At 41.8% G+C, this 10612-nt stretch overlaps 1 pseudogene; it reads left to right on the top strand.

Moving 5' to 3' along the window:
* The first annotated feature begins 8820 nt into the window (after positions 1-8820).
* On the top strand, positions 8821-9579 carry LOC116072989 (annotated as a pseudogene).
* The last annotated feature ends 1033 nt before the right edge of the window (positions 9580-10612 follow it).

The following is a 10612-nucleotide window of genomic DNA, read 5'->3' as shown; positions in this document are numbered from 1 at the left end:
GTGTGTGTGTGTGTGTGTGTGTGTTTTGCCTGTATGTATGTATGTATGTGCCTGGTTCCCAAGAAGACCAGAAGAGAACATCAGATTGCCTAGAGTTATGAATGGTTGTGAGCCACAAGGTGGATAACGGAACTAGAACTTGGGTCCTCTGACAGAATAGCCAATGCTCTTAGCCACAGAGCCATGTCTCCAGGCCTCTCTTAATCACCCAGTGTTTGGGGAATCATGAAAGTTCTCGATTTCTCCAACCCCTTTGTCTACCCAAGATATTTGTTATATTATTTTTAAACATTGTTTTCCTTTGTTTCTACTCTTGAAGTTCACCACTTCTGTCAACTTGTGACAGTAATAGTGCTGTCCAGCCTACCAGTCCATCATTGGCTAAATCATAATTTTACTGTCACTTGTTTTTAAAAGTCAAACCACAAGTTTTGCTAAAGTGATGAATTCTGAGCCAGCACCAGTAACAAAAGGAATCCAAAACACCTTGCCTTTTAGAATCGCAAACCGGTTACAGGCAAGAACTCTAAAAAGCAGAGAACCAAAAATGCTCAAGTCCTGAGGAAAGTAGAAGAATGTGGAAATGCACACGTAAAGTCCAGCTTGGCAAAGGGGCGGAGGCCAGCCTAGCCTGTACAGCGAGTTCCAGTTCAGCCAGGGCTACGGAGAGTCTCTGTCTCAAAACAAACAAAAAAACAAAAAACCACAGTAACAACAAAAAAAAACCTACTAGGAAGGGCAAGAGTTATGCTCATTCCCATTGGTCCAATGTTTCAGTTATATTAATTTTAGCTATTTTTGTTTTCTTTATAACTATAAATAAGACAATTCAAAACCCTGTATTTGAACTTGATATACCATATAGTTCTCCATTATTACCATTGCTAGTCTTTTTCACCTACTCACCCCACTTAAATAGTTCAGGAACCCTTGTGTTTAACCATATATGCATGCAAAATTAAACACCATTTTCAGGCAAAGAGAGTGTTTCTATTCTTCTTCAGAGCCCATCTTCTTCAACTGGAGTATGAACCACATAATGGGTATAGAGTAACCGGATGAGGAGATATACATGCAAAATTTAGCAAAAGTAAAAGATTTTCTAACATGTAAAGAGCAAATATTCAATGTCAAATACATAGTGAATGTGAGCCATTCCTGGTAGCACTTGCCCGTTTGGTGTTGTGTTATGTTGTGTGATTTTACTGCGGCCTTGGTTGTGAACACATGACATATACACTTTGCACCATGTGCACCATTATAGAAAATACCACCAACAAATGCTGCTTGTCCCACCTCAGCTCAGATATTAGAAATTGCAGAATTCTTTTTACTGTAGATATAAAGTGTTCTGTTCTTATACAAACTTTTCTACAGAAAATAAGAACTTTCAATATTTCCCTACCATCATTCTGTAGCATGTCTCAATATATCTCTGTATCTGTTTTGAATTAGGATTTTGTTTGTTTGTTTGTTTTGTTTTGTTTTTTTGAGACAGGATTTCTCTGTATAGCTCTGGCTGTCCTGCAACTCACTCTGTAGACCAGGCTGGCCTTGAACTCAGAAGTTCACCTGCCTCTGCCTCCCAAGTGCTGGGATTAAAGGCACGCACCCCCACTGCCTGGCAGGATTTTTTTTTTTTAAATTGCTGTTTCAGGGACTGGGGATGTAGCCCAGTGGTCAGTTCCTTGCTGAGCATGCACAAGGTCCTGTGTTCCATCCCCAACACCACAAAAGAATAAATAAACATTTGGGGTTAGCAACATGACTCAGTAAGAGCTTTGCCATGCAAGCCTGGTGACCTAAACATGTTTTGTAGTATATATTTATGCAAATCAGCACTACCAGAATTGACAATGATAAAATCAAAATATCAACTCTGTAACAAACATTGAAGATGCTCTATCTCAAGTGATGTCAACTATTCAGTCAAGATTTAATTCCTTATGCAAAGTTAACAAGCATAGTCATCTCATTGGCATGCAAAATTGCTTTCATTTTAATAAATGGAAAATTACATATTTATATATATCTAAGAATTATTAAATGAATTTCTTTGTGAGTTGCTATCAGTAAACCCATGACTTGTATAGCTGTTTATAAAACTATATATACAAGGTCCTGCAAACTGTTATCAAAGAGGGATAAAGAGTATAAAAGGTCTAAAAAACTCTCCTATGGAGGACACTGTCAATGCCACATCAATACACCCTAGGAAAATGAGCAGGGAGTAAGGATGTAGTTGGTTCTCTTCCCTTATTGCCAATACCCTAAATGTTTGTTTCATATTTAGATCATAAATATATATTCCCAGAGTTTAATCCTGCTTCCTCATATATATACATATATACATAATCCTTAAGTCTTTGCATTTGCCCCATCTTTATACAGAGATGCCCTCTCCTTGGTAAAACTTTCCCTAACAAACCCGCCTCTTCTTGCCTTAGTTTAACCTGACTGCTCTTACACAACCAAAAACCTCACCTCACTGTTCTCCAAGGCAAGAGCAGCTCCTTTTTAGAATTTGTTTCTTTATAGGCTTACTTTCTTGTTTGCTGGAGAGTATCCTTGGTTATTCAGGATTCTCCAAGCATGGCATGTATATTCTAGCACCCATGGTATATTAACAAACTGCATGCAAAGATGGACTTACCCTAGGATTTGTATTTTTTTGAGACAGGATCTTCTTATATTTTCTATATAATATCTGAAATGTAATGCCATATATAATATCTTATATATTTATATATTAAATTATATTTGTGTGTGTTATATATTATAAAGGCTAGCCTGGTATTTACTCTGCCTAGGCTACATAGTGAATTCCAGGTAGTTCACCAACAGTGTGAGACCCTGTTGTTCAAGGTGATCGTCTCCTTTAATCTCAGCACTAAAGAAGTAGAGGCAGGAGGATCGGGAGTTAAGAACAACTACACAGTAAGTTTGAAGACAGCCTGGGCTGCAAGGGACCAGTCTCAGATGAGACAGAACGTCAAATTAGAAAAAGGTTCGGTATGGCAAAGGAGCTTAGTAACAAAAACTAAGCATGTTGCCCTGTATCAGAAGAGAGAACTCACACCTCCCACAGATTTGGGACAAGTCCCATAAACTGGAAACATGGAGGACAGAATATGTTGAGTCCTATGGAAAAGAAGAAACAGAAAATGAGGCAGAAACAGAAAGGGGTCAGAAGTGGTTTAGTCTCTGACCCTTCTCATTCTCCTTCCCTAAAGAGTATGGGGAGTGGAGACTGAGGAATTTCTCTCATTCCTCCTGGGAGTAGAAATGGTCTCTCTTCCTTGAAAACAGAAGTAGTGAAAGATTGAAATGGTTCATGGTGGAAATGGTGAGATTCTGCTCCAATCCCCTTCTAGTATGAATTTGTAATGGCTATTGGGTAGCCACTTTGCCTAAGGTTGGTATCCTGTCCAGGAAGGCCCACATACTATTGATGATTAATGAGGAGGTACAGAGCCAGGATGGGAGGTTGAATCAGGAGAATCTTTATGAGTTTGAATCCATCTTGGTCTACATAGTGAGTTCTCAGCAGAGTGAGACACAGTCAGAAAATAAGAATGCAACAGAGCTAAGAGCTTGACCATTTAGCTCCGTTTGAGTCAATTCTGGTGGTCAGCATGACCACAGACCCTCTGTGTGGTCTGCATGCCCTCTGTAACCAGCCCTAGCTCCTTCAGCTCCCTCCCACAACTGTTCTTATAAGAACCGTTTTTATGCATATTCCACATGTTCATGTCTCTGCTTTCCCAGAACCCAACCTATGACTTGCTACAAAAGTAAGGTCTGGGAAAGGCTCCACCTACCTCTGCCTCCCAAGTGCTGGGATCAAAGGTGTGCGCCACCTCTGCCTGGCTATATCCATTTTCTTTCTCTTGCCTTGTCGCAAGATGGGGCAGTACTATGACTTAAATGGAGTGCATTTGGAGATATTTAGAATTTTGGAGGTAATTATGGTTATATTAGTTCACATGATGGCCTCCTAATCAGAAAAGGCTTCTATCTTAAAAAAAAAAAAAAAAAGAAAGAAAGAAAGAGATTTTCGTTTCTGTGCACACGCTGAACAAAAGCCATGTGAGGACAAAGCAATAACCCAGTCACTTGCAGCCAGAAGAAAAACCTTCTGCAGAACCAAATCCTCTAACACCTTGATTCTGAATTTCTCAGCCTTAAAAACCTACAGAAAATACATTCCTATTGTTTAAGCAACACAGCTTATGGTATTTTGTTATGATATCCATGATGACTAAAACAGACTAAGACTACTCAGCTCACACTATCAGGTAATTAGGGAATGTGGGATCAGCACACCAAGGCAGTCTCTTCAATTAAAATTCTGATTCCTTGACAAGTTTCCAAATATGAACCTTCCTTCAGACATAGAGCCATTGAGTTCTATATTGGGCTACATCATGAGTTCTCAGCAGAGTGAGACTCAGCATAAATCAAGGAGGCAACAAAGCTAAGAGTTTGGCCATCTTAACCCAACTTGGAGCAATTCTCATGTCAGCTGTAACCCCTCAAACTCTGTGTGACCTGCATGGCCTTGCTATCCAGCCTATCATCTAGTTCTTTAGATCAAATCTCCATTGCTCACAGCAGCAAGCAACATGTATATTATACATTCTATAAATAGAATCAAGTGTAAAAGTCACACAATACTTGCAATAGATGCGGGGAAAAAAATAACCATCACAAAGCTCATCATACCTTCATAAAGCCCTGAGGAATTTAGGGATAGAAAGATGAAACCATAATGTAATATACGTAAATATAAAAAATCTACACATAATAGACCTATAGACAATATTAAAGTAAAAGATGAAAACTGGAAGCATTTTCTGTAAAATCAAGGTATCCATTGTCACCATTCTTATTCCATACAGTTTTTGATGTTTCAGCCATAGCGATAAGACAAGAGAAAGAAAATGGACACAGCTGGGCAGAGGTGGCGCACACCTTTTCTCCCAGCACTTGGGAGGCAGAGGCAGGAGGATTTCTGAGTTCAAGGCCAGCCTGGTCTACAGAGTGAGTTCCAGGACAGCCAGGGTTATGCAGAGAAACCTTGTCTCAGAAAAAAAGAAAGAAAGAAAGAAAGAAAGAAAGAAAGAAAGAAAGAAAGAAAGAAAGAAAGAAAGAAAGAAAGGAAGGAAGAAAGAAAGAAAGAAAGAAAGAAAGGAAGGAAGGAAGAAAAGAAAAGAAAGTAGATACAAAAAAGAAAGACAGAAGTAACACTATTGAGTTAAGTTTTAATTTTAATTTAATTTAATTTTAGATAGGTTCCCTCTATGTAGCCCTGACTGTCCTGGACCACTCTATGTACACCAGGCTGGCCTCAAACTCACAGAAATCTGGGATCTAAGGTGTGTACCACCACAGCTGGCTTAAAATTATTGTTATAGGTAGATGATTTGATCCTCCTATATTTAAAAGACTCCACCATAAAATTCATTATCAGATAATCACTTTCAGCACAGGAGCAGGACACAAAATCAATATATAAAATACCTATTCTATGTACTAATAAACATATTGAGAAATTAGGGGGAAATAGCCTATCAATCTTACTCACAGTGGCCTCAAAACAGAGGAGGGGAGCTTTAATTAACCTAAAAGGTTATTAATAAACCTAAAGGAGGTAAAAGGTTTCCGCCATAAAAGTATGAAGCAATGTTAAAAAGAAGTTAAAGAGAGCATTAGAAATTGGAAAGACCTCCCTTGCTCTTGGACTGACAAAATTAACATTGTAAATGGCTAAAAATGGTCTATGGGTTCTATGCAATCCCCACCAATGACAAACGTTCACAGAACTAAAATGATCCTAAACAGAAGACTCTAAATATTGATGACGCTAAATAGCTGCAGCAATCCTGATCAAAAGAACCGTGCTGCAAATACCACAGAACCTAATTTCAAGTAATACCACCAAGCAACAGTAATGAATCACTTGGTGCAGGCACAGAAAGAGCTATGGAGACTGGGAAAAGAAAAGGAACCTGCAAATAAGCTCCTGAGTTTACACCATCAGATTCTCAACAAAGTCAAAAACCAGACAAACACGTGCTCGCACACACACACACGCACACACACACAAATCAACTCAAATAGATCATAGACCTCTAATGTAAGACCTGACACTTTGAAACTACTAAAGGAAAATGTGGAAGAAACTCTTCAAAACATGAGCACAGACAATGACTCTCTAAATAGGACCCCAGTAGGCCTGGAAGTTATAGCAAGAACTAACAAATGTGATTACATCAAAATAAAACCATATACAGCTGAGTGTGGTGGGGCATGCATGTAGTGTGGAAAGTAGACCTCAGACTGAAGGTCAGTCTAGGCCATAAGACAGAACCAATCTCAAAGGACAGAAAACAAATGAGCCAGTTTTAAAATGGGGCACACAACTAGACAAAGCATCCGCACACCCAAAGGACTCTATGTCCTGCTCTAGAGACGCCTAGCGGTCCATTTCATTGTAGCGCTACTACTCACAATGGCCAGGAAATAGAAACATCAGCTGATGAATGGACAATGAAAGTGCGAGAATGCTTACACAACAGAACATTAATTGGCTATGAAGAAGAATGAAATTATGAAACCCACAGGCAAATGAATGGAGCCAGAAACAATCATTCTGAGAAGTAACCTCAACCCAGCAAGACGAGCATCCAGTGTTCTCCCTCATCTGTGGATATTAATTTTGAATCTTCAGATGTATGAGCTTCATTTGAAATATCCACAGAAGTCAGAAAATTGCTAAGGGGCCATGAGGAGGAGCCTTCAAAGGAGGGGAGATATAATGCACTAGTGCATTTATAGGAAATAATTGAAGAGGGAGAATTTAAGGTCAGGGAGTATAGGGGTATAAGAGGAGACAAAGGATAAAAGCCACAAAAGATCTTCTGAAAAAGGCCCAGAATTCTATACTGAAGAAGCATTCTAAAATACATATGTACATAAAAGGAGTTAAAATGGAGTTAACCTGTAACAAGGCAACAATGCCCCTATAAAACACCAGAGGCTAACACATAAAAATCCCAGTACAAGGAAAGTTATTGACCAGTGAGATTCCACAGATCTCCAAATATTACAGACTATTGCAATTGCTCTAGGAAACTGTCACTGTTTGAATATGCTTGGCCCAGGGAGTGTCACTATCAGGAGGTGTGACCTTGTTGGAGTAGGTGTGTCACTGTGGGCGTGGGTTTTAAGACCCTCATCCTAGCTGCCTGGAACTCAGTATTCAGCTAGCAACCTTCAGATGAAGATGTAGAACTCTCAGCTCCTCCTGCACCATGCCTGCCTGGATGTTGCCATGTTCTTGCCTTGGTGATAATGGACTGAACCTCTGAACCTGTAAGCCAGCCCCAATTAAACGCTGTTCTTATAAGAATTGCCTTGGTCATGGTGTCTGCTCACAGCAGTAAAACCCAAACTCAGACAGGTACCCTCTGGAACATGACTGTAAAATCCTATTGCTGAAGACACCACATGCTTAAGTCATAGAGCATGGTGAATTCAAACTGATGTGGACCTGCAAACTTCATCCCTATTGGCTAACTTCCATCACGTTGGAAGATGCTATGCAAGCTCCCAGAGAAAAGTAATAATCAAGTATACACGGTTATGAGCCTTGTAAACTACTATAATGACTGGCAAGGCATGTCCACTTGTGGAATGGTGGTACAAGCATCTCGAGAATGAGTAACCACTTTCGGATTGGCTTTAAATCCCCTCCACAAAATGAAACCTATACCCTGGGCCCCATTATCAGGCTAAGGACCAAAGGCTAAACAGATCATAGGCCATTGGCTAAAACATGCTATTGTGCTGCTAAATGGACGTACTAGTAAACGGACTCCTAGTGACTAATGATTACACCCACAGATCTATGCATACCTCAGTCCTCACCCGGGAACCTTCTATTTGCAGTAGAATATGCTTAACACAAGTTGCCCAAAACTGGACGAGGTACAGAGAGTAAGACATTGCGAAATGTCAGCTCTAAGAGGAACATGCGTACCTTACCTCTCCTCCCAAGGCTCATGGATCACTGCAGGAGAGATGGCAGGAAGCATGTAAGAGCTGCAACAATGGCCAGAATGGTAAGATTTCCTGAAAGATGCAGTGTCACTCATGTCTTGGCGGTGAGTAATAGCTGTCCAATTGTTCTTAGGGCCTGATGCAACAGGAGGGAAGTCATTCCTGGTACTGGAAATCTAGCCAACTACCTGGGGCTCGTGAGGTCATAGATCTTAGAGGAGAACCTACTACTGCCACTTTACTAAGCCTGGGATTCTAAATACTCGCCCTCATCGCAGAGCAGGGTGGCTCCTCCTTGCAGCAGACTGACACTACCACAACCAATCAAACTGCAAAGAACAACTGATCTTGAGGTGCCCTGTTCCCACCAACGGATCTACAACAAAACCCCTGTGCTGCTGTCTTGGGAACATCAAGGAAGAGGACACAGAAAGATTTTAAGACCTAGAGGACCAGGAAGTCTTCTGCTATAAGATTGTATCTCTTAGAAATGACAGAAAAAACTCTCTGCTCTTCCCTGTTCCAGAGACAGCCACATCTTCTTGTGCAGTGCCAACCTTGTCCCATAGACAAGATGGTGAAGGTCGATATGAACAGATTTGGCCATATTGGGCACCTTGTTACCAGAGCTGCCTCCTGCTCTCCACTTGTTAAAGTGGAGATTGCTGCCATCAATGACCTCAACTATGTGGCCTACACGTTCCAGTGTGACTCCACCCATGGCCAATTCAACAGCACAGTCAAGGCTGAGAATGGGAAGCTTGTCATCAATGAGAAGCCCATCATCAAGAGCAAAATCCCGCTAACATCAAATGGGTGATGCTGGTGCTGAGTATATTGTGGAGTCTACTGGCATCTTCACCACCATGGAGAAGAAGGCCAGGCCCCACTTTAAGGGTGGAGCCAAAGGGGTAATCATCTACACCCCTTCTGCCGATGCTCCCATTTTTGCGATGGGTGTGAACCATGAGAAATATGACAACTCACTTAAGATCAATGCATCCTGCACCAACAATTGTTTAGCCCCTCTGGCCAAGATCATCCATGACAACTTTGGGATCATGGAAGAGCTCATGACCACGGTCCATGCCATCATGGCCACTCAGAAGACTGTGGATGGCCTCTCTGGAAAGCTGTGGCGTGATGGCCGTGGGGCTGCCCAGAACATCAACCTTGCATCCACTGGTGCTGCCAAGGCTGTGGGCAAGGTCATCCCAGAGCTGAACAGGAAGCTCAATGGCATGGCCTTCCATGTTCCTACCCGCAATGTATCTGTTGTGGATCTGACATGCCGCCCAGAGAAACCTGCCAAGAATGATGACATCAAGAAGGTGGTTGAAGCAAGCATCTCAGGGCCCACTAAAGGGCATCCTGGGCTACACTGAAGACCAGGTTGTCTCCTGCAACTTCAACAGCAACTCCCACTCTTCCACCTTTGATGCTGGGGTTGGCATTGCTCTCAATGACAACTTTGTAAAGCTCACTTCCTGGTATGACAATGAATACAGCTACAGCAACAGATGGTGGACCTCATGGCCTACATGGCCTCCAAGGAGTAAGAAACCCTGGACCACCCACCCCAGCAAGGACACTGAGAGCAAGAGAGAGGCCCTTGGTTGCTGAGGAGTCCCTGTCCCAACTCTGCACCCAACACTGAGCATCTCCCTAACAATTTCCATCCCAGATCCCCATAACTAAAGGAGGGGCCTAGGGAGCCCTCCCTACTCTCTTCAGTACCATCAGTAAAGTTCACTGCACCCACAAAAAGAAAGAGGGGGGGAGAGGGAGGGAGGGACAAAGGAAGGAAGGAAGGAAGGAAGGAAGGAAGGGAGGGAGGGAGGGAAGGAGGGAGGGAGGGAGGAAGGAAGGAAGGAAGGAAGGAAGGAAGGAAGGAAGGAAGGAAGGAAGGAAGGACAGGGAAGCAACATGATACCTCAACAATATGGCTGCCTAAACAAGACCTGAACAATAACCAGTAGAAACGCTAAGACGGAAAGAGGGAAACTTCTAAATGTCCACCCCTAGTCAAAGAACTACAGGCCACTCAAGGCTGCCTAGAAATGAAGAATTAGGATAAGCCCCCTGTTTGGTTATCCAAAACCAAATGGTCAGCCCTGAAATCACACATAAGCAACACTAATGAGCTCAGAAGGTTGTGTTTCTGTGTGTGTGTGTGTGTGTGTGTGCTCATGCACACATGTGTGTTTATATTTTTATATGCATATGTAACAATAAATTTTTAAAAAAGAGCCTATGAAGTTGAGAGTGAGTAGAAGAGGATCATGGGAGGTGCTGGAGGGAGAAAAGGGATGAGGGACATGACATGATCCTATTTTTTAATGTTTAAAAATTGCAAAAAAAGCTGGGCAGTGGTGGCGCACACCTTTAATCTCAGCACTTGGGAGGCAGAGGCAGGCGGATTCCTGAGTTTGAGGCCAGCCTGGTCTACAGAGTGAGTTCCAGGACAGCCAGAGCTATATAAAGAAACCCTGTCTCGAAAAACCAAAACCAAACAAACAAAAATTGCAATAATAATAATAATAATAAT

The sequence above is a fragment of the Mastomys coucha genome, unplaced genomic scaffold (assembly GCF_008632895.1).
Source record: "Mastomys coucha isolate ucsf_1 unplaced genomic scaffold, UCSF_Mcou_1 pScaffold23, whole genome shotgun sequence".
Classification (NCBI taxonomy): Eukaryota; Metazoa; Chordata; class Mammalia; order Rodentia; family Muridae; genus Mastomys; species Mastomys coucha.
Note: the sequence above shows the minus strand (reverse complement) of the source record. Positions and strands in the feature narration are given on the sequence as shown.